This window comes from Thalassophryne amazonica, chromosome 1 (genome assembly GCF_902500255.1).
Source record: "Thalassophryne amazonica chromosome 1, fThaAma1.1, whole genome shotgun sequence".
Lineage (NCBI taxonomy): Eukaryota > Metazoa > Chordata > Actinopteri > Batrachoidiformes > Batrachoididae > Thalassophryne > Thalassophryne amazonica.
In genome coordinates this window covers 53640535-53653332 of record NC_047103.1, presented here as the reverse complement: position 1 = coordinate 53653332, position 12798 = coordinate 53640535, and the positions used below count along the sequence as shown (strand labels likewise).

Sequence of the window (12798 nt, the reverse complement as noted above, 5' to 3'; positions counted from 1 at the left end):
TTCTGTATCCCCAGTTATACACATATTCAGTGACGTGGAAATGTTCATGTATCCATCCCCTGACTTGTCTGAAGAAAACTGGCAATTAAACTGATTATTTGCAGGTATACCAAAGGGGCTGATTACTCATGAAACCCATCATCTTGGCTTTTATATTTTTAATTAATTTATAGCAACTGGTAGAGATTTACTTTCAGTTTGAGTCTAAGGGCCCCTTCACACGTCATATAAATGTGGTCAAACTGCATATGAAACAGGAATCGTATGCAATATGTGTAAAATCGTAGCTGCCTCCAATGCCTCGTACACCTGTTGCTACAACTATTTGTGCACACCAGCGGCGCCCTGTGAGAGCCCATTCAATCCCTCTCGCAGCAGGTGTCAGCCAGATTCCAGGTGATACACACGAACATCTACACCATTTGCTTGGCACTTAGGAAATGTGTGGCCATTCACACTATTAGCACAAAAACAGTCAGCAAACAGTCGCTTTCGAGCTAACAGTGAAATTTGTCTAAGTGTCCCCACCACTGTGAAGTTGCCAAGTGCACATGTGGCGTGCCAGAGTGTCAGCTCCCCCCACAACACGTGTGTGTGTTTTGCCCTCCCCCCTGCTCCCCTACAACACATGGCGTGTATCTGGTTTGCGCACCCCCTGCAGGTGAGGCGCCTCTCAGCTGATCACAGAATGACACCTTGGTCTGTGCACTGAACGGACAGGGGTGTGGCTGGCTGCCAACAGCTGTTGAGACATCTCTGGTCCTGGACATCAGATAGCTGCAGAACACATACCGTGTGTGTGTGTGCGTGCGTGTTTGCTGTCCTCACGTGGAAATACATAAAAATATATATTGCATATATCAGACCGTCAGTTCATGTGGACACGCAGCAGGCGATCTGAATGTCATGTCTGTCTAAATCGTCGACAGTGCAACAAATACACCACTTTCAGTCACATATCAGCAGAAATACGCTATAACAAACACCATTTGGTCAGTTATCAGGGCACATTTTTCTCTTTAAAAAAAAAAAAAATGTTTATCTGCTTGTTGATTTTAGCCATTTCATGCTCCTGTTATAAGACAGTGATTGTAGTGCAGTGGTAAAGTTTCCGTCTGGTAATCACAGCTTTTGTAAATTGCAGGTTTGAATCCTGAGTGGCATTCATTTTTAATTAACCAGGGTTAATGATATTATTGTTAGTTATATTGTTAGTGATATTCACTAATTATACAGCTGTTTTTTATTTTATTTTTCTCCATTATCAGTGGCACAATGTGGTGCACCACATCCCAGCTGCTTATACTATGTTCCTGCTCGCACGACATCGCGTGCACGAAACCATTGCAGCGGGATCGTTCATGCCTGCCTGTTGGATCGATGTTTTCATGGTTCACTTATACGAGCTGACCTGCTCTGATTCGGCCTGTTTTGTACTTATTTGTACTATATGTGAAGGGGCCCTAAGGGAGATAATTTTAGAAATGTTTATATTCAGAATCCTGATTTACTTTTTATATTTGAAATGCCATTAACAAATTAAAAATGTGTGGAATTGCAAGGGGCTGAATACTTTTGCAAGCCACTGTGTGTGTGTATATATACTCAACAAAAATATAAACGCAACACTTTTGGTTTTGCTCCCATTATGTATGAGATGAACTCAAAGATCTAAAACTTTTTCCACATACACAATATCTCCATTTCCCTCAAATATTGTTCACAAACCAGTTGAAATCTGTGATAGTGAGCAGTTCTCCTTTGCTGAGATAATCCATCCCACCTCACAGGTGTGCCATACCAAGATGGTGATTAGACACCATGATTAGTGCACAGGTGTGCCTTAGACTGCCCACAATAAAACACTCAGCAGCAGGATACCCTCACGACGGCCGACCAAAATAATATCAAACAGGTTTGATTTTCATTCGACCATATGATCAGCAATCAGGAGGTGGTCGTGAGATGTTAAACGCAGCTTTTTACTCCATGTACACTGTTGTGAAAGTGTAGTGACACGGACCCACAACAGGGGGCTCTAATGAACGGTCAATAGATGAGCCAAAAAGTAACAATTTAATGTTGTGAAGGTGCACAACGAATACACAGACAATCTCAGAATCTGATAACAGTCAATCCACAAAGGTGACGTGTGGGCAGGCTCGAGGATAGAAGACGTCTGTCCTGAGAAGAGCCGGAACCACACGATTTCCGCCGCCACCGAACCTGGTGAATACTGGAGCCGCCAAGTCCCGAATTCCCAGGTGATCACCGTCCCCGACTGTCGGATCTGGTACTGCTGGCGAAGAACAAAGACAGTCAAGTGTGGGTGTGTGTACACCCCGTAACAACAACGGTGGGAATGCCACCTCCACCTCTAACACACACTCATGCAGCGTCTGTTTAACCACTTATCTGACGGACGTAGGACGAAACAGTCGCGACCCACACCGGTCCTCTGGTTGACAGCTGCAAAACAATAGTTCTTAGAATCAAATAATACAGGCAGAGACAGTTACCTCCATAGAAGTACGATATCTCGGCAATGAGGTGGAGATGACATCTGGTCTTTATGGAGTGAGATGCTGTAGAGTAGATGGGTGACAGCTGTCAAGAGATAATGAGTGACAGCTGTCACCCCCGGCTGTGTCCGTGGCGGCAGCGCCCTCTCGTGCCTGAAGCCCACACTTCAGGCAAGGCGCTCTCTGGTGGTGGGCCAGCAGTACCTCCTCTTCTGGCGGCCCACACAACAGGACCCCCCCCTCAACGGGCGCCAGGACCAGGCTTGTTCGGGTGACGGTGGTAGAAGTCGGCCAGGAGGGCCGGATCCACGATGAAGCTCCTCTTCACCCAGGAGTGTTCTTCGGGTCCATACCCCTCCCAGTGCACCAAATACTGGAACCCCCGGCCCATCCGACGGACGTCCAGGACCCGGCGCACCGTCCAAGCCGGCGCACCGTCCAAGCCGGCTCCCCGTCGATGATCCGAGCAGGAGGCGGCGCCGGTCCGGGAGCACAGAGGGGTGAGGTGTGGTGAGGTTTGATCCTTGAAACATGAAAGACTGGGTGGATCCGCAGTGAAGCCGGGAGTTGGAGCTTCACTGCGGCAGGACTGAGGACTTTGAGGATTTTGTATGGTCCGATATATCTGTCCTTGAGTTTCGGGGAGTCCACCTGGAGGGGGATGTCCTTCGTGGATAGCCACACCTCCTGCCCGGGCTGGTAAGCAGGGGCCGGGGATCGCCGGCGGTCTGCATGGGTCTTCGCCCTCGTCCGGGCCTTCAACAAGGCAGAACGGGCGGAGCGCCACACCCGACGGCAATTCCGCAGGTGGGCCTGGACCGAGGGCACACCGACCTCTCCCTCCACCACGGGAAACAACGGGGGCTGATACCCCAAACACACCTCAAATGGGGAGAGGCCGGTGGCAGAGGACACCTGGCTGTTATGCGCATACTCGATCCAGGCCAGATGTTTACTCCAGGCCGTCGGGTGTGCGGACGTCACACAGCGCAGGGCTTGCTCCAATTCCTGATTGGCCCGTTCTGCCTGTCCATTGGTCTGCGGGTGATACCCGGACGAGAGGCTCACAGTAGCCCCCAGTTCCCGGCAGAAGCTCCTCCAGACGTGTGAGGAGAACTGGGGACCACGATCAGAGACGATGTCGATGGGTATCCCATGCAGACGGACGACGTGGTGGACCAGGAGGTCTGCTGTCTCCTGGGCTGTTGGGAGCTTCGGGAGGGCCACGAAGTGGGCCGCCTTGGAGAATTGGTCCACTATCGTGAAGATGGTGGTGTTGCCCTGGGACGGTGGGAGGCCCGTGACGAAATCCAGGCCAATGTGGGACCAGGGGCGATGAGGCACAGGTAGCGGCTGGAGAAGTCCTTGGGACCTTTTATGGTCTGCCTTGCCCCTGGCACAGGTGGTGCAGGCCTGGATGTACTCCCGGACGTCGGCCTCCATAGACGCCCACCGTGCCAGGGCCTCCCGGACGATCTTCTCCACATCCCAGGTGAGGGTGGCCATGATAGTGGACTCAGGCAGGATGGGCTCCGGTGGATCCGACAGTGCAGTTTTGACCTCCTCTTCGTGTACCCGGGACAAGGCATCCGACCTCTGGTTCTTGGTCCCGGGGCGATAGGTGATCCGGAAGTCAAAACGCCCGAAGAACAGTGACCAGCGGGCTTGCCTGGGGTTCAGCCGCTTGGCGGTCCTGATATACTCCAGGTTCCGATGGTCAGTGAAAACCATGAATGGCACAGACGCTCCCTCCAACAGGTGTCTCCACTCCTCAAGAGCCTCTTTCACCGCAAGGAGTTCTCAATTGCCGACGTCATAGTTCCGTTCAGCCGGGGTCAACCTGCGTGAAAGTAGGCACACGGGTGAAGAACCTTATCAGTCTCTCTGCTCTGGGATAGCACGGCTCCTATCCCTGAGTCAGAGGCGTCCACTTCAACCACGAACTGGCGGCTAGGGTCGGGCTGCACCAAAACTGGCGCAGTAGAGAACCGTCGTTTCAACTCCTTGAACGCGGCTTCGCACCAATCCGACCAGGTGAAGGGGACTTTTGGAGAGGTCAGGGCTGTCAGGGGGCTAACTACATGACTGTAGCCCTTAATGAACCTCCTATAGAAATTAGCGAAGCCGAGGAACTGTTGCAACTTCCTATGGCTTGTTGGTTGGGGTCAATCTCTCACCGCCGCAACCTTGGCCGGATCAGGGGCGACGGAGTTAGAGGAGATGATAAACCCCAGGAAGGACAAAGACGTGCGGTGAAACTCGCACTTCTCGCCCTTCACAAACAGTCGGTTCTCTAACAACCGCTGCAGGACCTGACGTACATGCTGGACATGGGTCTCAGGATCCGGAGAAAAGATGAGAATATCGTCCAGATATACGAAGACGAATCGGTGCAGGAAGTCCCGCAAGACGTCGTTAACCAAGGCTTGGAACGTCGCGGGGGCGTTGGTGAGACCGAACGGCATGAGCAGGTACTCAAAGTGACCTAACGGGGTGTTAAATGCCGTCTTCCATTCGTCTCCCTTCCGGATCTGAACCAGGTGATACGCATTTCTAAGATCCAGCTTAGTAAAGATTTTGGCTCCATGCAGGGGGGTGAACACGGAATCCAACAATGGCAACCTGTATCGGTTGCGAACCGTAATCTCATTCAGCCCCCTGTAATCAATGCATGGACGGAGTCCGCCATCTTTCTTGCTCACAAAAAAGAAACCTGCCCCCATCGGGGAGGTGGAGTTCCGGATCAGCCCGGCAGCTAATGAGTCCCGGATGTAGGTCTCCATTGATTCGCGCTCAGGTCGTGAGAGGTTGTACAGCCTGCTGGACGGGAACTCAGCGCCTGGAACCAAATCAATGGCACAATCGTATGGACGGTGCGGGGGAAGGGTGAGTGCCAGATCCTTGCTGAAGACGTCAGCAAGATCGTGGTACTCAACCGGCACTGCCGTCAGATTGGGAGGGACTTTGACCTCCTCCTTAGCATGTAAACCGGGAGGAACCGAGGATCCTAAACACACCCGATGGCAGGTTTCGCTCCACTGAACCACCACCCCAGACGGCCAATCAATCCGGGGATTGTGCTTCAACATCCATGGGAAGCCCAAAATCACGCGGGAGGTAGAAGGAGTTACAAAAAACTCAATCTCCTCCTGATGGTTTCCAGACATCACCAGAGTTACTGGTTGTGTCTTGTGTGTGATTAAAGGGAGGAGGGTACCATCTAGTGCCCGCACCTGCAATGGCGAAGGAAGCGCCACCAGAGGGAGCCCTACCTCCCTTGCCCATCTGCTGTCTAGCAAATTCCCTTCTGACCCCGTGTCCACCAGTGCTGGGGCTTGAAGGGTTAAATCCCTGCTCAGGATTGTAACTGGGAGTCGTGTGGCAATCTGTGTGTGTCCCACGTGAATATTTTGACCCCCCCCTTAGCCCAGTCTCTAAGGGCGGTTGTTGTTGTGGCCGTTTGGGGCAGTTTTTCTGTATGTGCTCCTTTGAGCTGCAGAGAAAACACTCCCCGCGGACCAGCCTCCTCATTTTGGCCCTGTGCGTCTCCCTAACAACGTCAGCAGGGGGAGCTGTTGCCCCACGGAGCGCTGCGGCTGTGGAGCGTGGGGAGGGCGGTCCCTTTTCGAACCCGGAAGGGAGAAGGATGGCGCGTATCCAGCCACGTCCTTCGCCTCGCTCCCGACGGCGTTCCTCCAACCGACTGTCTAACCGTATAACGAGATCGATAAGCCCATCTAAATCCCGCGGTTCCTCCTTAGCTACAAGATGCTCCTTCAGGACCGATGACAGTCCGTTTATGAAGGCGGCGCGGAGCGCAACGTTATTCCAGCCGGACCTCGCAGCCGCGATGCGGAAGTTGACTGCATATTCGGCTGCGCACCGGCGCCCCTGTCGCATTGACAGCAGCATTGTTGAAGCGGTCTCTCCTCTGTTAGGGTGATCAAACACTGTTCTGAACTCCCCCACAAACCCAGTGTATGCTGATAACAACCGTGGGTTCTGTTCCCAGAGCGCCGTAGCCCAGGCGCGTGCCTTACCCCGAAGCAAGTTAATAATATAAGCCACCTTGCTGGCGTCAGACGTGTTCATCACGGGTCGTTGTGCAAAGACGAGCGAACACTGCATCAGAAAGTCTGCGCATGTCTCCACACAACCCCCGTACGGCTCAGGGGGACTTATGTATGCTTCAGGGGATGGTGGGGGGGTTTGTTGAACGACCAGTGGAATGTTAATACCCGGCACTGGGTCGGCAGGAGGAGGAGCCGCAGCAGCGCTCTGATCGCGCACTTCCACCTGTGCGGTGAGAGCCTCCATCCTGCGATTAAGGATGACGTTTTGCTCGGACATCAAATCCAGTCGAGCGGTAAAGGCGGTGAGGATTTGCTGCAACTCACCGAGCACGCCTCCTGCAGACGCCTGTGCACCCTGCTCTTCCATTGGCTGTCCAACAGATGGATGACGCCCCTCGGGATCCATGACGCTGGCTGAGAAATCCTGTTGTGAAAGTGTAGTGACACGGACCCACAACAGGGGGTGCAAATGAACGGTCAATAGATGAGCCAAAAAATAACAATTTAATGTTGTGAAGGTGCACAACGAATACACAGACAATCTCAGAATCTGATAACAGTCAATCCACAAAGGTGACGTGTGGGCAGGCTCGAGGATAGAAGACGTCTGTCCTGAGAAGAGCCGGAACCACACGATTTCCGCCGCCACCAAACCTGGTGAATACTGGAGCCGCCAAGTCCCGAATTCCCAGGTGATCACCGTCCCCGACTGTCGGATCTGGTACTGCTGGCGAAGAACAAAGACAGTCAAGTGTGGGTGTGTGTACACCCCGTAACAACAACGGTGGGAATGCCACCTCCACCTCTAACACACACTCGTGCAGCGTCTGTTTAACCACTTATCTGACGGACGTAGGACGAAACAGTCGCGACCCACGCCGGTCCTCTGGTTGACAGCTGCAAAACAATAGCTCTTAGAATCAAATAATACAGGCAGAGACAGTTACCTCCATAGAAGTACGATATCTCGGCAACGAGGTGGAGATGACGTCTGGTCTTTATGGAGTGAGATGCTGTAGAGTAGATGGGTGACAGCTGTCAAGAGATAATGAGTGACAGCTGTCACCCCCGGCTGTGTCCGTGGCGGCAGCGCCCTCTCGTGCCTGAAGCCCGCACTTCAGGCAGGGCGCCCTCTGGTGGTAGGCCAGCAGTACCTCCTCTTCTGGCGGCCCACACAACAGTACACTACACGATGCAGGACGCGTGATTAACCTGAAACTCGGTCCAAAAAATTCTCACATGAATGAAAAATCATCTGAACATTGTCACATTCTCTCCACATGCAAAACATGTTGTGATGACACTTCCAGGGCTCCGTAAAAATGCCTGTTTTTACAAATAAAAAATTTAATATTTTACAAAAGCACATCTGTAAACACCAACATACAACACACGTCACATTAACGTGTTGGTTCACATAGTGAATGACTGAACCAATCAGTGTTTAGCAGAGGTACATTTTACCCAGAATCCTTTGCGATCTGTCTGTGTTTGTTACAAAACCTCAGAATTAGTGCATTATTCAACATTAAAAGATATATGTTATATTTTAACTTTGTACAAATGACAGAATTGACATTAATGGAGTTATTCAGTATTCATTTTATTTATACACAAAACCACAAGTCAGTATGACTTTATTTTCCAAGACCTCCGCCTGACCGGAGCATTGTGATTGGTAGAGAGTTGGGTTTGGTGACTGTGCGCAACTTGCCTCTGCACTGTAAGCTGTGTAGTAAATAAGAACTTCCAGCAGGAGGCAGGATGTTCAAACATAGAAGTGTGGGCTCATTGTTTGGGCCTGCTGTCGCTTTGATGTTTCCAGAAGCGATCGTGGTGTTAAAACTCAAATTCAGTTTATTAGTAGTTGCAAATATACTAGAAACAATACTGGAATTTATCGGTTATCTGTAACTTCCGATACATTTTTGGGTGGTTTATCTTTATCAAAGATAACTTTTCAGTTATCTATCTGTTATCGAAGTTAATTTTTTTGGTTATCTGTGCCCACCACTGAATGCACGTTATCGTCTCTATAGTTTGTGGGTTAGACAAACCCACTTCCTGCAGACTGACTCAGTTTGTTGTGGCATGCACTGGTTTGTCACAGTAGCATGACAGGAAGCGACATAGGTGTTGGAGGTGGATATGGTTCTGCTACTGAAGTGTAGCTGCACATGAAATATCAGTCTGCCTCACATTTAAAACTGGAGCCTCTATAGTTCTTCAAATCTGCTGAAAGATGTTGCACAGCTGTATGGAAATTCAATGACCCATTGTTCTATGGTAAACATGAGCTACAGTCCTGAAAGTTCACGCGAATAAAGTTGTATACAGTAAAATCTGCATATAATGGATTCAGGTGGATCAGCAAATTTTGTCCATTATAATCGAAATCCACTGTGTATAAAATGGACAAAATCCGTTATATGTATAAAACGGACAAAATGCATTATATGTATGTAACGGGTTAGTTACAGTCAGGAGGCACCAAATGATCTACAGAGAATCTCCAACACCAATTAGGCTTAGGAATTTCCTTGATTAAATGCCTGACCTCGAATAGGGGCCTGCCTCATTTAATGACCGTGTCAAAACTTTGCCTGAAAACACCCGCCTGCCTAAATGAGTGACATTAAGAACGATTACATTTGGTCGAGTCATTCTTTTTTCTCAGTCCGCTGTGGAGTGGTACTTTAAAATCATAAAGCCTGATTTATGGTTCTACAACTCTGTACCTCTGTGGCCATGTAATGACGTCGAAATGCGTGTGACCCTTTTAAAGTTTTCTGTCATGTCTTAAAGCAATTTTCTACAGCAGCAGTGGCTTTTTCTGGATCAATGTCCCTCAATGAGCTCCATTTCTTTATACAATCATGAACCTCCAAACCAATGTTACTGTACCTGCAATTTCCCTCCATGAATTTGTTTGAGCATCTTTTTCCATCTCAGTGTTATAAAGTTGGTCATATTTGTGGACTTTTCTGCCAAATGTATTTGATTCATGATCAAAATGTAATCAGCGGGCACACTGCACAAACTTTTAAAATATGATGGGAGAGGAAAGAGTGAAAACGTAAAGGTGATAAATCACTGCCCTTGCAGTCTCCGTCATTTAGCAGGTGTGCATCAGGCTACAGGGAGGGTTTGCAGCCATGCAGAGGGCTCTAATATAAAGTGGTTGTCTTTGGTTTGTCACACCAAGGGATATGTGTGAAACTTGACACCATGTTACAGTGCAGGCAGCAAGCAGCATTTTGTTAATAATCGCCAGCCTTGAATTACACCCTGCCTCGTTTAGGCAAGTGGTCTCAGCACAGTTTGAAAAAAATTAATGCCCAGGCTTTTAATCAAGGAAATATGGTACCCACTTTCCTTGAATCGGAGGGTGTCAGTGTTGAACTTCATTTCGTACCTCTGTTACGGGGCATGTCCAGACTGCTCTGTCCAGTACATAAGAGGGGTTTTTGATAGAAATACATTACAATGGGGTGGGACATTTTGTCCGATGTGAGCGAAAATCTGTTATATAAATTTGAGTATATACGGTGTTTATTACATGGAAAACCATACAAAGCATTGGGACCTTTGCTTTTGTCCGGTGAGTGCGAGTAGCTGGTTTATACGATGACAATTTAGACAACTTTAACTGCATTTGTCTTAACAAATTAGAAGGACTGAGCTCAGTATTTTTCTAGATAGTTTTAAAAAAGGCCCTTTGAAAAGGCAACACCAGAAAATGATATAAAAATACCTTAAACCTTTGTGCATTAAAGGTTTTTGGTGATATTATTTATTTGTTTGTTTTTAACAAGCAAATGAGATTATAAAATGAGGGACATTAAATGAACAGGCATGGAATAACTCTTTATAATTTGTGATGGTTTTTGCATCTTAAACTTCAAATATCAGTCAAAACTAGTTTGTGCCTCAGTAGTATCCCAGAACCAAGAGCTTTTCTGTTGATACATGTGACGGTACACACGGAATACAGATTACTCCACGTAAATATCAAAACAAATATTTGAGGAAACATTGATATACACATTCCTCACCTTTTTCAAGCACCACAGGCAGCTGAAACCCCCAACACACTTCCTCTAGATACGCCAACAAGTCCTGCCTACTGATCAATGATACCCCTAGAGTATGAAACATGGATGATCAATGGCTTTCTTGAAGACTTATGAGCTTGCCAAAGCCAAGAATATATCTCTGTCATTGACAAAGATTGTTTAACTACCTTTAAAAGTCTGACCTCACCATTCAGTCTGGTGAACAAGTTCTCTGTTTGAGCTTTTTGAAGCTAAATGGCTATGACACATCCATTATACAGTGACCCAATGGATTTGTAATAAGAATAGCTTTCAGTTAACGAGGCATACGCAAAGTAATGTAGCTAACAGTGCTTAATGAGTGGACATTCAACATTATTGTTATTGATTTTTCTATCACATACACCCATTCCTTTAGAGCCAGAGAGCAAATAAAGACCGTACCTTAACTCAAAGATGCCTCATTGTGTTTCCCCACCTGTCCCAGAGCACCAATAAGAAATGCTGTCAACCTTTATGGAGATAAAGAATGATCGAAACGAGCCACTATGTCAGCTTTTTTTCTTTGTGATGCACCATGAGTCAGACTGCAGGATGACACAGGGACTGTTTTGCAGAAGGCTCAGGATCACCACACTTATATGAATTTAAGAATGTTGCTATATCCCAATGAAGTTGAAAGGTACTGTACTATGTCTATTCTGACTCCAGAAATCAGAAAATCAGAAATCAGAAAAGTTTTTATTGCCATAGTTCACAACAAGTTCACAACATTAGGAAATTGCTGCGGTACTCGGTGCTAACATAAGAGACAACATTCTGTGCAAATAAATAAATAATAGAACAGTAAAACAAAGAATATATAATAAAAAACTTTATAACAGTGTTACAAAATGTACAGAATGTATATGAGCTGAGATAAATATATAAGATATTAAGATATATATACATATACACACACACACACACACACACACATATATATATATATATATATATATATATATATATACACGAGGTCTGTGAGAAAAGTATCCGACCTTTTTATTTTATGCAAAAAATATATGGATTTGATTCATATGTTTTTACGTCAGCCAAGCTTGAACCTTCGTGCGCATGCGTGAATTTTTTCACACCTGTCGGTTGCGTCATTCACCTGTGGGCAGGCTTTGAGTGAGCACTGGTCCACCCCTCTCGTCGTTTTTTCATTGCGAGGAAATGGCGGAATGATTTGGGCTTTGTTCCATCAGAATTTTTTCAGAAACTGTTAGAGACAGGCAGCTGTAAACCATTCAGAAAATTCACATGGCTTTCGGTGAAAATTTTCTGGGCTTCACAGAGATTAAGGACTGTTACTACTGCTTTAAGGACGGCCCACAATGGTGCACGGTGCGCCGCGCCGCGATCAACAGGCAGAAACGACCATTTCATTTCTAAACGGATGGCTGTATGGATCCGAGACCATCGTGTGCAATTTCTCTGGTTATCACAAGAGCTGGACATCAGCCATTTTCCGGCAGATTTCACTTTTAACAAGAGATTTTGTCATGGAAAGCTGCGCGGAGGCTTCGCGCATCACAACGGATTCGCTGATGGAATGAGACAAAGAACACCTCTGTTTTGGAGTGTCAGAGGACAAGTTGGGACATGCCCAGCTCTCCACAATTTCTCTTATACTCACTCGACTGGTAAGCCACTGAAAGCCGAGACAGGCATTGTGGCATAGGCAAACGATGAGAGGGGTGGACCAGTGCTGACTTAAAGCCTGCCCACAAGCGAATGACGCAACCGACAGGCATGAAAAAACTCACGCATGCGCACGAAGGCTCAAGCTTGGCTGACGTAAAAACATATGAATCAAATCCATATATTTTTTGCATAAAATAAAAAGGTCGGATACTTTTCTCACAGACCTCGTATATATGTATATGCATATACGTATGTGTGCATATATATATATATATATATCCATATGTGATTTGTGCAAACAGAGTGCATCACACAGGGCTGTTAGTGGTGAAAGCAGCAATCTAGAGTTCTCAAAGTTCTTGTTGATGAGGCTAACGGCAGAGGGGAAAAAACTGTTCTTATGGCGGGAGGTTCTGGTCCGAAGGGACCGTAGCCTCCTGCCTGAGGGGAGGAGGTCAA

The 12798-nt window shown here is 47.6% G+C and overlaps 1 protein-coding gene across 2 annotated transcripts in view; it reads left to right on the top strand.

The window, feature by feature from the left end:
* trpa1b (transient receptor potential cation channel, subfamily A, member 1b) overlaps nt 1-12798 on the top strand; it is a 103322-nt gene that overhangs the window by 45287 nt on the left and 45237 nt on the right. The window lies entirely within an intron of this gene.